Source organism: Lithobates pipiens, unplaced genomic scaffold, assembly GCF_037356315.1.
Source record: "Lithobates pipiens isolate NorthernLeopardFrog02 unplaced genomic scaffold, aLitPip1_a1.2 Scaffold_1, whole genome shotgun sequence".
Lineage (NCBI taxonomy): Eukaryota > Metazoa > Chordata > Amphibia > Anura > Ranidae > Lithobates > Lithobates pipiens.
The window spans coordinates 184200382-184216498 of record NW_027507685.1 but is presented as its reverse complement, the minus strand read 5'-3'; positions in this window follow the sequence as shown (position 1 = coordinate 184216498).

Here is a 16117-nt window from a genome sequence, read left to right as displayed (position 1 = left end):
GCTGTCTTTTATCAGTGTAGGGACTGAGGGACAGTCTGCAAATCACTAGCTACTAGGTCCACAAAGGTCCTTTTAAGGACTGATATAGGTGTACAGTATATAGGGTTGTACACGTATAATATACTTTCTTTCAAATATAGAAAGCCTATTATACTTGACTGCTGAGCTGAGTGATGACTGATTCTTTGGCTGTCTTTTATCAGTGTAGGGACTGAGGGACAGTCTGCAAATCACTAGCTATTAGGTCCACAAAGGTCATTTTAAGGACTGGTATAGGTGTACAGTATATAGGGTTGTACACGTATAATATACTTTCTTTAAAATATAGAAAGCATATTATAGTGCACTGCCTGCAGTGCTGCTGACCGATTCTGCAGCTGTCGTTTCTCAGTGTAGGGAGGGACAGTTTGGTGTTTGGAGCAGGGACAGTCTGCAATTCACTAGCTAGCTACTATTAGGTATAGGTGTACTATTTGGTGTGCAGTATATAGGGGTGTAATACACATATAAAATACTTGCAAATATAGAAAGCATAGTATAGTGCATTTCCACTGTGCAGCATTGTGACTGCTGAGCGGTTCTGCAGTGATACTACAAAGAGTGACAAACACAATTAAAAAAAAGTATTATAACTGGTGTGATAGACCAGTGGCCCCCAAAAACGACAAATTGAAGTGGGGTGTTATATACCTTCTTCCACATACATACTGCACTTCTCTAGAGACTTTTGTCACAGGGTCATTTTAAAAATGACAGGCAGAGGAAGAGGCAGGCCCTTCTTCAGGGGTGGTAGGGGTAGGGCAGGAGCAACAGGCTTGAGCCAAAGTGGCAAATTGCAGAAGGTACGTTCGATTAAGTCAAAGGACGTACCAGACTTGGTTGAGTGGCTCACTCAGCCTTACTCTTCTGCACCCTCCTCATCCTCTCAATCTGCATCCTCTTTTTTACTCTCTGCTGTGTGCACCCCCAAAGACACTACCACCAACACCACCACCATCACCATATACCCTCTGCTTGAGTCACAGGGATTATTTTCCGATCCATCACAAGACATTGCCGATGCGCAGCCACTCTTGGCATTGGATCAGGAAGAAGAGGTAGCAACAACCGCCACTCAGCAGTCTGACGACAGTACCCAGATCAGCCCAAGGAGGAAGTTGGTCCCCGGTGTTGCTGCCCACTTCAAGATCTCTAATTATAGCGGTGGGGAAGGTGACATCGATGATGACCTGTCTAGTGATGTCACATGGGTGCCCACAAGATCTCGGTGCTGGTGTCAGGGATCTCTATCATGGTGCTGGTGTCAGTGCTCTCTATCTCGGCGCTGGTGTCAGTGCTCTCTATCTTGGTGCTGGTGTCAGTGCTCTCTATCTCGGTGCTGGTGTCAGTGCTCTCTATCTTGGTGCTGGTGTCAGTGCTCTCTATCTCGGTGCTGGTGTCAGTGCTCTCTATCCTGGTGCTGGTGTCAGTGCTCTCTATCACGGTGCTGGTGCCAGTGCTCTCTATCTCGGTGCTGGTGTCAGTGCTCTCTATCATGGTGCTGGTGTCAGTGCTCTCTATCATGGTGCTGGTGTCAGTGCTCTCTATCACGGTGCTGGTGTCAGTGCTCTCTATCTTGGTCCTGGTGTCAGTGCTCTCTCTCTCTGTGCTGGTGTCAGTGCTCTCTATCTCGGTGCTGGTGTCAGTGCTCTCTATCACGGTGCTGGTGTCAGTGCTCTCTCTCTCTCGGTGCTGGTGTCAGTGCTCTCTATCACGGTGCTGGTGTCAGTGCTCAGTCTCTATCGCGGTGCTGGTTTCAGACAGTGAGGGAGATAGCAGCGGAGAAGCCAATCAGCAGGCAGTGCCAGCACCATGGCTGAGGATCAGCATTGGACTGGCACCTCCGGACCACCGCAGTGGAGCCCTGCATAGGTGGGGGTAAGGGCCGGGCAGAGGGCAGGGCTCAAGCACAGGTTGGCGCACTGGGACACTGGCACAGGACTGCGCTGCCCTGACTGTGGCACTGATCATTTCCTGCACCCCCTTCATAGCCTGGCCTGACCTTGCCTCTCCTCCATGGCCTTCATGCGCTCCTGAATTGTCAAAATTTCACAGATAAAAAAAGAATGCTTGTGGAGTGCGCATGCGCTAGGGTTCCAATATGGCTGCGTAAGCTGGGAGCTCCGCGCCACGCCGCCTCTCCAGCACTGCTAGCAGGCCACCCAGCCAAGCTACCGTTTTTGCGCAACGTACATTGAATTCCCCACACACCGGGGATCATCCTGAGACCACTCCGACGACCCGGGACGATCGTAGGCCTCGCGGAGGTCGAGTTCCATTCCGCGGGGTGTACCAAGATGGCCGACGGACTTTAAGCACTCGTGAGGAGAAGTTTCCACCGCTCCGGAGGGTCGAACGACTGCATCTAGAGGTACCCCTCGATCCCCTACACAATAATTATACCTTGTATGCTCAGAACGGGGGCCAGGAGAACTTGCAAGGGGAGTTCAACTCCACCGCACCATCAGGGAGTCACAAGATGGCCACCGCAGCGGCCACAGCCACTCAGCCCTCCCCACAACATCTAGAGCTTACTCCAGATCACAAATCGGTCATAGCTCTGGCTATTCTCCACTTCACAACAGGGCCTCACAGCCTGGGGACTCCCTCCCCCACCTCTACAGAATCACTACTCAACCAAGCATTTGGAGACCAGGCCCTATCCCCGGCGGTCCCCCCTGCCTTAACCACCCCTGGTCCTCAGGGTCCAGCCACACAAATGACTCAGTTATCCATGGAAGAACTGTTTCTCAAGTTCTCAACACTCCTAGATAGGGGTCTTGCGGCTAACGCAGCAGCCATAATGGGGGAAATCAGGGCAGATCTGCAAAACATAGGATCCAGGATGGATGTTATGGAAGACAAAATTGAACAAACAGCAGCTATCTCCCATCAAAACACCGGGCTCATTCAAACTTTGCAAGATCAATTGGATACAGCGTTCTCACGCATTGACGACCTGGAAAATAGGTCCAGGAGACTGAACTTTAGAATTAGAGGCCTGCCAGAATCTATTACAGATGTTTCAACGGCAACATAAGATTTAATCCGAGCTCTGGTCCCCAATATCCCAGCAGCTCGCTTGGAACTGGACAGAGTCCACAGAGCTATGGGACCCCCCAGGAAGGACGGGTCTCCCAGGGACGTCATTGCTAAGCCTTTATATTACGCTGTGAAGGAGGCGGTGATGAAACAAGCCAGAACCCTACCACAAATCTCATGCCAAGGACACCCAGTGCAAATATTTGCGGACATCTCCCCAGCTACCATCCAAAGGAGAAGAGCCTTGAAGCCGCTCCTGATAGCCATGGCCCAAAAAGACATCAAATATAAATGGGCCTTCCCATTTGCTGTGCGATTTACACTCAAGGACCGGTCATTTCCACATTTGAATCCGGAGAAAAGCTACTTCTGAAATTAAATGTTATTGCCCAAGAAATGGAAATGGAAACTGCTGCTCCAACCTCTACTTCCAACAAACGCCCTCCACCAACTGGATCCCCAAATCCACTCTGGAGTAAAACCAAATCCAGAAGATCATCCAACCACAGACCCCCCTGAACCATCCAGACTCCTATGTGCTGTTTCTCCACAGTGATTCCACTCCTGGAAGTAATTTTTCTTGGACCCTGAGGACCGAAAGGTCTCCCAGTCCTCCCTCAATGGGGGCACTGATGCCATTTTGTTCCCCATAAACTAAGGGACCACTTTTCTCCCCTACACCCAGCTATTCCCCTAACGGGACTTGTTCTAACTATATCCCCTCCCTAACCACCCCCCCCTTCCCCCCCCTCCTTCCTTTTTTTTTTTTTAGCTATCATTGTGTACCTGACTATAGCAATTGAGGCTTGAAGCCTCTTGGGTGGCACTTTTTCTGTTATTTTGTATACACCTGTTGGCAAGCGCATGGTTATCTAGTTACTTGTTTCATTCCAGCGGGTTAAGAAGTGCTGGGGCGTGGCGTGAGCCACATGCGCCTCATCCTACCTTTTCGACTACCTAGGTTGTCGGAGGGGTCGGAAGACCAACCCCAGGGTTTCTCTTATTACCATATCTCACAATTTACTTTCTACCAGGGGGGGACACTTCCTTCTCGTCTTGCTTCTTCTCTACTCCTAGTTTTCTTCCCCCGCCTGTTCCGGAGCGTCACTCACTCAATTTTTCTTTTTCAGACTTGACGGAGTTCGGCTATATCACAAGGGTTCTCACAATCAACGAACGAACTCAATCTGCTAGGCTAATGCTACCTACATGGCTCCTCGGGAGGGTAAGTGATGTGTCGATAAGTAGTTCCCCCCACCTCAGGGTACATGGCTGACCAAACACGACATACCTGGAGGGTACTTCACACAATGTGCAAGGCATAAACTCTCCCCTTAAACGTAAAAAAATCTTTAACTCATATAAATCTTCCAAAATAGATGTCCTTCTGATACAGGAAACCTACTTTCCTATTAAGTATAATCCCACTTTCTTACACTCTCACTATAATAAATTCTACCTTGCAAACGCAGCTAACAAGACCAAGGGGGTAGCAATAGTATTTGCTAAATCCTGTAACTTTCAAATAATGTCCGAAACCAAAGATCCTAACGGCAGATACCTGCTAGTGAAAGGCACTTTGGTTGGCCACCTTTACTCATTTATATCCTACTACTCCCCTAACAAGGGACAAACAGCTTTTTTCAGAAGTCTTATCTTACACCTCACTCCCCTACTAGAGGGAACAGTTATTCTCGGGGGAGACTCCAATGCGGCTTTTGATTAGGGATTAGACAAAACTAGACCCCTCGGTTCTCAACTTACCCGCCCTTCTAATGAGAGTCTCAAACTAGCGAAATTGATACACCAACAGGGATTGGCAGATGTTTGGAGAGAACTAAACCCCACCAAAAGAGATTATACCCACTTTTCACACCCCCACAATTCTTACGCCAGGATTGGCCACCTGTTAGTAAAATCCTCATCTATCCGTACCATAATTCAATCAAAAATTATCGACTCCTCCCTATCTGATCACTTGTTAGTGGTCATGACCATCCGTTCACAATACAATAGATCAGGCCAGAAACAATGGAGGCTTAACGAGTCCATCCTATCAGATCCTGTTCGAGTCTCAATGCTAGCGGACTCCCTTAAGGAATATTTTAAATTTAATGACGGTGAAGAGGTTTCGGCGGAAACACTCTGGGAGGCTCATAAAGCCTTCATAAGGGGGGAACTCATCAGATTATCATCTGTCATTAAAAAAGAACGAGAGGCTTCAATTAAAAAACTAGAAAACTAATACGCGTCCCTGAAGACTCGGCATAAACAAGACCCGACCCACAATTTACTCCCTCAACTGGACAGGATCAGGCTGGAACTGAACCTAGCCCTAACGGCTAAAGCCGAAAAACAAATAAGATGGTCTCAAAACAGATTCTATACTCATGGTGATAAAATGGACTCTATGTTGGCCAATAAATTGTCTCCTAAACTTAAAACGCAGGCTTTACCTAAGTTTCTAATCCCTGGACAAGGCCCCACAGTTAACCCTACGAAGATACTGGACTCATTCGCAGAGTTCTACAATAAACTATACTCACCAACCCCGGCCCCTACTGATCACTCCATAGACGCTTTCCTAAATGGCCTTCCTATCCCACAACTTTCTTCAGACCATAGAGACAGTCTAGAAGCTCCTTTCACAACGGCGGAAGTTTTAGCAGCAATTAAAACCTTAAAACCGGGCTCGGCCCCCGGCCCGGATGGCCTATCTAATCCTTATTACAAAAAGTTCGCCGAAACTTTAGCACCTTATCTTTCTAAATTCTTTAACCATGCCTCGAAGGGAAACCCACTTGATCCCCAGCTAAATGCAGCGCTTATAACTGTCATCCCAAAACCTGATAAGAACCCGGAAGAGGTCGGCAATTATCGTTCAATCTCTTTGATTAACTGTGACATTAAAATACTAACCAAAATCCTCGCCACCCGGTTGGCAGACTTTATTAATGCATATGTGCACAGGGATCAGGTGGGTTTCATTCCGGGCAGACAGGGCCCAGATCAGATAAGGAGAACCATAGATATTATGTCAATTCTCCAAACGAACTGGGATGGGGGACCTAAACAATCGGGCATGCTCTTCTCGCTAGACCTACAGAAGGCCTTCGATTCGGTCTCCTGGCCTTATATCTTTGCTATCCTCCGCAAATGGGGCTTCGGTCAACGCTTTATAGGCCTAATACAGGCTCTCTACTCTACTCCTACAGCGAGGATCCGAATCCAAGGCTTCTATTCCAAACCCATAGACATAAGACAAGGGACCAGGCAAGGATGCCCATTGTCCCCATTAATTTTCGCGATGGCGATCGAGACTCTTGCTATTGCTATAAGACAAAACCAAGACATAAAAGGGGTCGAATGCGGATCCCGTGTTCACAAATGTGCCCTATTTGCGGACGATATCATGCTATACATCACTTGGCCCATAACTTCCTTGCCCAATCTAAACGCCCTGCTAGATTCCTTCTCCAAGATGTCAGGTCTCCAAGTGAACTACAGTAAATTCCAAGCTCTCAACATCTCTCTAACTCCCTCCACTGTTGAACTTTTAAAGCAGAACTTTAATTTCCAATGGAACGATTCCTCCATTAGATACCTAGGTATAAATCTCACAGCTAAGATAGAGACTTTATACAGTCATAACTATCCTCCGATGTACCGTAAGCTAGAAACAGATCTTCAGAATTGGTCCCAACTTCCCATATCATGGCTAGGCAGGATACACGCTGCCAAAATGACACTATTGCCCAGATTACTTTATCTGTTTAGATCCCTGCCAATCCCCATTCGTAAGGATCATCTCTCAAACTTCCAAAACAAAATCCTAAAGTTCATCTGGGGTAAGAAAGGTTATAGACTAGCTCGCAATATCCTCTTTGCCCACAGGAAGAAAGGTGGATTAGGCCTGCCACATCTGTTCCGATACTACCAAGCAGCCAGACTAACACAGTTATCCGTAATTTACTCCAAATATGAGAAGCCAGACTGGATCCATATTGAGAATCAGGCAGTCCCCACTTTTACCCTAGACTTCTTACTGTGGACCCCCCAGAAAAACAGACCCACTATCTTATCCCCAACCCTCTCTCATTCATTTAAGCTGTGGGATTCCCTGCGCTATTCTGCCTCCTTGGTCTCAACAATTAAATCTTTAACTCATATTTTTAACAATCCTCGCTTCCCTCCAGGGTACAATGTATTAGCCTTCAAATGGTGGGTCGATAAGGGCTTTTATAGGATAGGACACTTCTTCACAGCAACAGGACCAATCACCTTACAATTTTGTATCAAGAAACTAAGCCTACCTAAGACCGAGATTTTTCGGTTTCATCAGATTCAACATTTTCTACACTCCCTTTGCAAAGGGGACTCAAACCCCCCGACCTTTACAGAATAAGAACTTTGGTGCGGTCAAGCCATGGACCAAAAGGGGGGGGATCTCCTTGGTGTACACATCTCTCACCACTCCTAAAACAAAGGCGCCCTATATGGTTGCTTGGGAAACTGACTTATCTTTTCAATGGCCAATGGACAATTGGCATTCAATGGGGGCTAAATCCTTCCGGGGTCTGCTCAACACAAACCTTATGGAAGCAGGGACAAAAGTACTAACCAGATGGTATTACACGCCAGCCAGAATCGCATACATGTTCCCAACAGCCAGTCCTCTCTGCTTCAGCGGCTGCCTGCTTACAGGGTCAATGTCGCATATCTGGTGGGAATGTCCAAGAATTCGCCCCTTTTGGAAGAAAGTTTTCAATCTGATTGAAAGACTGATTGGTTCCAAGGTTCCCAGGTCTCCCACGGTAGCTCTTCTTAATGATCCCATTCCCCATCTTTCTAAACCCTCCAGCAGATTAGCCCAATTTGTACTTCTGGGAGCCAAAATTTCCATAGCCAGGAAAAGGAAGGGACCAGGGGTTTCTTTTACAACAGCCAAGAGAAAGATTTCCTGGATTATGTCTCAGGAGAGGCTGGCCAGTCTGCTGGAGGACACATCTGATAGATTCATAGCCACCTGGGAGCCCTGGGCCAGATTAATGGGCCTAACCAACTTTCCATATGTATGACCTTCTCTTATTGAACCTGGTGCGAGCAGTGACGCTCTTCCCACCCCTACCCCCTCTCTGTCTCCCCCCCCTTTCTCTTTCTTTTTCTTTTCTTGCCTTTTGTTCTCACATTTCCTCTCGGTATCTATACTTTGGACTAAGGTTAGTCCGGAAAGGTATATAAGTATTTGTAAACGTCTCTTAGGCAATATTTGATGGTTAGCATAAAGAGTCATCCGTGACTTGCTTTAGCTTGCTCCACCCAGCAGAGGAGCTGCAGATCATCTCATGGGCTGATAAGCTGGCAGATCAGAAGTGCTCTGGTACGAGATAGACAATTTCCTTTTATTTTTCTCTTTTTATATTTATAATTTGTGGGCGCCAGCCTACCCCGACACAGTGTGATCCCATTTGGGGTGCCGGGGGTTCTAGGCGGCGACCAGTTTCTCTCTTTTTCATCACTCCCCATAGACATAGATGATTTTTTTTGTATTTTTTTTTAACAACACAGCTACCATACAGTCCTCGATCTGACCTCACCGGTTTATACTGTTTGCCTGTACTTAATGACATGTTTACCACGTTTTTCATGTATAAATGAGACGACATGTTGTCGCTGTCTATTGTATGGACTTTATTCTGTAACAAATAAAAACCTTTGAAAGTAAAAAAAGAATGCTTGTCGTTGTCGATGCCAGATTCACTTAATACTTTTGTTATGTCAGTGTCCATGTTGTGGGACTATGTGTGCACAGCTTGTAAGTATTTTGTTGCTGAAAATATGACCTGTAGGTTTTTAAGGTTCGCCTGCCATTAAAGTCAATGGGGTCCGCCGTGAACTTTGCAGTTTGTCCATGACTAGTTTTTAATTGATGAAAACAGGAAAAAAGGTAAAATATTGCATATTCAATTGCAACTATACAGCCGCCTGCAAACTTTACGGCCAAAAACAGGCATCAGCCGATGCACTGACGTCTACCTTGTAGAACTTGGTAAACGTGTAGACAGACGACCAGGTCGCCACCCTACACACCTGAGCGATAGACGCTTGGTGTCGGAAAGCCCAAGACATTCCGATTGCCCTTGTGGAGTGGGCCGTAACCGGAAAGAGGGGCACCTTTAAGGCGTAGGCTTGTACTACAATCTGTCTGATCCCCCTGGAAATGGTGGCTGATGAGACCACCATGCCTTTCTTCTAACCAGCTACCGAAACAAACAGCGACTCTGACTTCCGAAAGGGAGCAGTGGTAGACAAATACACTTTTAGAGCCCGACCCACTCCCAAAGCATGAAGAGCCACCTCCTTAGGGTGTTTTTGTCCTAGAACAGAGAGATGGTAACACCATGTTCTCATTAATGTGAAAAGCCGCGACCACCTAGAAAGGACGGTTGCGAACGCAACATCACCTTATCCTTATGGATAACCAGATAAAGCGACTTGCAAGACAAGGTCACCAGTTCCGAGACCCTCCTGGCCGATGTGATGGCCACTAGAAAGACCACTTTCTGAAAAAGCGTCAACAGGGGAACACCCTGATATTTTTAAGCGGTGGATTTTGAAGTGCCAATAACACCAGGTTCATATCCCATGGGGATAACGGTGGACGCACTAGAGGGACTACATGACAGACCCCCTGAACAAAGGTACTCACTAGGAGTGAGATGCCAGGGGTCGCTGAAAAAGACAGTCAAAGCTGAAACTTGCCCTCTAATAGTGCTTAACGCCAATTTTTGGTCTACTCCTTGCTGAAGAAACAGCAGGATCCTGGATATGGAAAAAGAGCGCGGATGCCAACCCTTCTCCTCACATATGGAGATGTAGGCCGTCCAGGTACGATGATATATCTTCCTAGAAGAAGATTTCCATGCTCTCAACATAGTTGGGATCACCGAGACAGACCCCGATTCCTCAACACCTGGCTTTTATTAGCCATGTCATTAAAGCCTGCGATGGTAAAGCAGGAGGGAGACCCTGAGACAGAAGGCCCTCTCATAATGGCAGTTTCCAGGGATTGTCTGCCACCAGACGCACCAGGTCTGCATACCATGGGCGCTAAGGCCAATCTGGGACCACCAGTATTGCTGGGATCTCCTCGGCTTCCACTCTGCGAATCAGACGTGGTAACAGCTTCCGTGGATGAAAGGCATAGATCAGCTGTTGCTGATCCCACGGAGTCACCAGCATGTCTGACGCGTCCGTCCACGGATCCCTTGTCCTGGACCCGAATCTTGGCCCCCTCTGATTGAGAAGGGAGGCCAGAAGATCCACGTCTGGTGTGCCCCACCTCAGGCACAGTAACCTGAATACCTTCGGATGCAACGCCCATTCTCCTGGGTCCAGTATCTGGCGACTCAGATAGTCTGCCAGTTCTCCACTCCGGGAATGTAAATGGCCAACAAAACCGGTACATGTCGCTCTACCCACCGAAGTATGCCATCGACCTCCCGTGCCGCGGCTGAGCTTCTTGTCCCCCCTTGGTGATTGACGTATGCCACTGCAGTGGCGTTATCTGACTGGACCCTGAACGGATGTGCTTGCAGTCTCATTGACCATGTGGAGAGGCACGGCCTGATCGCTCTCAGTTCGAGCAGATTGATGGACATTTCTGATTCTTTCGTCGACCAGAGGCCCTGAGCCGACTTAACCCCCATTATTCCACCCCAGCCGAAAGGGCTGGTGTCCGTTGTGATCACTGTCCACTTTAGAGGTAGGAACGACTTTCCGGCCTGAATCACCGGGGACCTCAGCCACCAGATCAGTGATTCTCTGACTGATTGGCTCACCTGAATCAACTTAGATTTTTCCATTTAGACAAGATGTCCTACTGCAGGACTCTGGTGTAGAACTGGGCAAATGGTACAGCTTCTAAGGAGGCCACCATGAGCCCTAGGACTCGCATGCAAAAGTGAAGCGACGACCACCTGCAGTACATCAGCAGTCTTACCGCAGATCTGAAAGTCTGCAGCTTGTCTGAAGAGAGAAAACTCTCGCTTCCATGGAGTCTAGCAGCGAGCCTAGGTACCCCAAACGCTGAGACAGTACAATCACTGAGTTCATTAGGTTCAACAGCCACTCAAATTCTTGCAGAGTCTCCATAGTGATCACTACATCCTCCTCTAACTCTGAGGCGGAAGATGCTCTCAGGAGGAGATCGTCTAGATATACCACGATCGTGCTCCCACGTTGCCGTAGCAATGTCAAAACCAGAGCCATAACCTTGGTAAAGACTCAGGGGCTGACGTCAGACCGAAGGGAGAACCACAAACTGGTAGTGGGCTTCCCCGACTGCAAATTGCAGAAACTTCTGCTGCCACAGACATATGGGTATGTGCAGGTACGCATCCTAGATGTTTAAGGAAGTACCCTTCATGGAGTGCAGCAACTAATGGGCGACTGATTCCATTCTGAACCTCTACACCTTAATAAAGTGATAGAAGGCTCTTGGGTCCAAGATTGGACGTACCCCTTCCTTCTTGGAAACTACAAAACATATTTGAGTAGAATCCTTGGAAACGTACCGATTCCGGAACCGGTATAACCACCCTGCTACTCAGCAGGTCCCTTACTGCCCCCAGGAGGGCCTCACCAGGGAGACGGGGGTTTCAGGTATGCTGGAAGTGAAGAATCTGTTTGGCGACCAAGAGAGCAACTCTATCTTGTAGCCTGAGGAAATCAGGTCGCAGGTCCATTGTTCAAAAACCGAGGGGACAACCGGGCTGCAAACTCCAGAAGGAGGCCCCACCACCCGTGGCATGGGTGGGGACAAACCTTCATGCGGTAGACTTATACTCGCAGGCTTGTTAGGCTTGCGGTTCCAGGGACGCTTTTGTCCATCCGTGGTCATCCTGTCGGGCTGGGGACGTTATACCGAAGCTCCAGGCGGACAGAAAAGCCGTTAGTGAATGGAAACAAGAGGGCTTAGCCTTCCTGGCATGTGGGGGTAATACTCTGTTACCACTGGTGGCATGCTTATTAATGCCATTCAAAGAGGCTCCCAAGAGCCATTTGCCAAGGAAGGGGAAATCCGTCAGGGCTTTTTAAGATGCCTGGTCAGCAGACCAGCATTTCAGCCAATCAGGAGCCTCAGCACCACAGCTGACACTGGAGCCCTAGAACTAGAGGGAGGTATCCAGGGCCGCATCACAAACGTACTATAAGGCCTTGCACTAGTTGGCCTGCCAGTTTCACGCAGACAGGAAAAGCCTGACGCTCTCCCAATTTGCGGTGCAAAAGATTTGCTCACTCAGACCGTATCTGCGATACAAGTGCGGATGCCAGTACTGGTCGCACAGCGGACCCCACAACCGTAAACAAGGAACGAGCCACTGCCTCGGCCTTCCTATCCGCGGGATCCTTAAATGCAGGAGTTCCCACTACCGGGATCCTGGTTACTTATTTAACCTGGATTCTGGAGGGTCCACGACCGGAGGAGCCGACCACTTTGTGAGAAGGCATTCCTCAAAGGGGTAATGCATCGCCTTATGCGCGACCCCATTCCCTGTAAGTGAATTTGTCAAATAAGTCAGATACAGGAACACCATAGGTGAACATGCTGGCTTGCGGGACCCAAAGGGGACCGTTACCTCAGCAGGGGGACCTGCTGTCTCCTGAATCTTCAGGGTATCACGCACAGCTGTGATAAGTGCTCCAACAAGCGTTTTTTTGCGCCTGGACCAGGACGGGGACTCATTCTTACTGTCCGAATGGTCCTGGTCAGCGTCATCTGACAAGGCAGAGCAGGGGTCACCAGCCTCATTGGGGCCCGAGTCTGTGCCAGAGCTCTCCCCAAAGAACGGGGGGAACAGGGGCCACCTTATTGCACCCATCTTCCCACGCACCGCCTCCATCTAGCAATGAACGAGTTGAGGACTGCCATCAGGGTGTCCATGGGCACTACGCAGTCTGCAGGTGACCCGGTTGCCATTGCCTGGACTTTGGGGGAAGAAACACTGGTTTCTGAGCCATGCTGACGCTATCCTGTCTGCCACCCAAAGGGGACTTAGGACAGTGACAGTCCCACCCTCCCTGCTGCCGCTGACTGAGGGGCTCATTCCCGCTGGACTCACCACCCTGGGGAGTTCTGCGCTGTCCACAAGTGGTGCCTGTAGTCCCTGAGTATGCCCAGGTGCAGAGGAAACCAAAAACTGAGTTGGTGATAACCGCTGGAACGATCGCTAAAACAATCAGAAAAATAAATTAAATTGGCCGCTCAGCATCCAGTACACAGACGGGAAACACAGGGGAAAAAGTCTGTGAGAGCACATGAGCCATGCTGCTGTCAGGGGACACTTAAATATGTTCAGGCTTCCAGAAAATGTCCGCCAGTGCCTTGAATAGGAATCCCATAGAAAATGGCTGCTGAAGCCCAGACAGTCAGCCTGTTCTGCCCACACCTAAAATGGCCGCCAAACATCGCCATGAGGTAGATATAAAAAAAAAACCTGCAAAGCCACAGAGCTGCACCATTCCCAGCAGACCCTCACAGGCACCTTCCAGGGGCATACCATACAGGTCCCAGGACCACCGCCATTCAGCCAGCCCCCCCATGTCAGATGACAGCCCACAGAGAGCCCCTATATAGGCACACACACAAAGCTCAGCAACCACATACAGAATTCCCCCCCGAAGGGGGGAGGGAGGGAGGATAGGGACAGGGGATAGAAGTGAGGGGGGCCCCCGAATCGACGTCCCAGGGAATGCCTAGCTGCTCAGCCCCCTCAGAACAGGGAGAGCTGTACTTACCAGTCCTGAAGAGCTGGGAGAAATTCCATTGTAGATCTACTCCTGATCAGTACAGGGTAGCTACTGGCCTCGGCATACTGTGACGCAGACATCAATAGCCCGGTCATATGTATGCCCCTGAGCATAAAATCTCACCGACCACCTCTGGAGCTGAGGTATGTCATGGCCTGCCAAGCCGTAGCTGCGACCTGCACACGCTCGATGGCCAGACTGGGGAGACTACAAGGATAAGTAAACCAGCCTGTCACCCAGCCGGCTGTTGATAGAAGATCACAGGATCATTCATCTTGCTCAAAAAGCCAAGCTTCTGCCTAAAAAAACATGGACCTATGGGCCCGCAGGGTTCCTAGGTCTTTCTCCTTCACTAGGCAAAATAAAACTGAGTTCTGCTAGCAGGCAAGAGGGGAGATACCTAAGGGACCGCCCCCATGGGCGGAACTGAGAGTTCTGAGTGTTGTATTACAACTTTGCCTAGTATTCTCCTAGAGGTAAGGTATACAACCCAATGGCTAAGAAAGGAGCTGTGTCAGTTAGTGAATATAAGAGAAATTGGGCCTTTGGAGGTGGTTGTGCTGGTGCCACAACACTAAGTCCTCACAGTTACTCTTGGCGGGTGCTGGAATGGGCCCTGCTGTGAAATATTATATCAAGAATTGTAATTATATGCACCTGTTAAACAGGGGCTGAAAAATTGGGCCTCAGGCACTGGTGCCACAAAACTGCAACACCTCACAGAAACTCTAGTTGGAGAGCAGTGAATGAGCCCTGCTGCAAATTATTGCATCAAAAATTGTAATTACACGCCCCTGTTAAACAGGGACTTAAAAATTGGGCTTTAGGCACTGGTGCTGGTGCCACAACACTGCAACGACTCACAAATATTGTAGTTGAGCGCAGCAACAAACCCTCCTGCAAAATATTGCATCAAAAATTGTAATTACACGCCCCTGTTAAACAGGGGCTGAAACATTGGACCTTAGGCACTGGTGCCACGACACTGTAACCCCTCATAGATACTCTAGTTTTAGTGCAGGAATGAGCCCTCCTGCAAAGTATTGTATCAAAAATTGTGATTACATGCCCCTGTTAAACAGGGGCTGAAAAATTGGGCCTTAGCCACTGGTGGCGATGCCCAGAACCATAAATGTTCTTCCAAGCTATCAGCAGGATCATTGAGGAAGAGGATAGTTAGTCAGCATAACAGGATAGTCACTCAGCATCAGCATAGGCAGTCTTGAAGGGATGTGACATTTCAAAAAAAATTATTCGGTTACATCAGCTTCAGGTGCTTGGTAGCTGGTGGTGATCCAAGACTGATTCATCTTTATGAAGGTCAGTCGATCAACCGAGTCGGTGGATAGGCGCACCCTGTGATCGGCTACAAAGCCTCCAGCAGCACTGAATGTGCGTTCCAAAAGAACGCTGGATGCAGGATAGGCCAGTAGCTCAATTGCATACTGTGCAAGCTCTGGCCAGTGATCCATCCTCAAGACCCAGTAACCCAGATGATTTTTGGTGGTAAAGGTGTCCAAGTCTGACCTTGCCCCTAGGTATTCCTGCATCATGTAAATCAGACGCTGGCGATGGTTGCTGGAACCGATCATACCTTGGGTCTGCGGACTAAAAAATTGTCTGAACGCATCGGTCAGATGGCCACCTTCTCCACCGCTCTTTCTGTGACTGACTGAAGCATCAGCAACACATTGTCCAGGACCAGGAATTTGTAACCTCCCAGTCTCTGGGAACGCCTTGCACAGACCTTTCTGCAAGGCCTCCCGGATATGTCTCATCCTCTGCTCCCTCTGCGACGGCAAGATAAGGTCCGCAACCTTACCCTTGTACCGTGGATCAAGTAGAGTTGCCAGCCAGTAATGATCCCTCTACTTGATCCGAAGAATACAAGGATCCTTCTGCAGGCTTTGCAGTATCAGGGAGGCCATACAGCGTAGATTAGCTGAGGCATTCGGTCCAGAGTCCTCTGGGTCACTAAGGACGACATGATCCGCAGCCACCTCCTCCCAGTCACGTACAAGTCCACAGGTTTATTGGGACTGTAAATCATCCCTACAAGACTGCTGCTGCTGATGCTGAGTGCCAGGCTCCACCTCCATGCTGACACAATCCTCATCCTCTTCCTGTGTGATCGTCTGGACAACAGGAACACTGTCTGGATAAAGGGGGCCTTGAGAGGCAAGGAAGTCCTCCTCTTCTTGCCTCTGTTCTGCCTCAAGTGCCC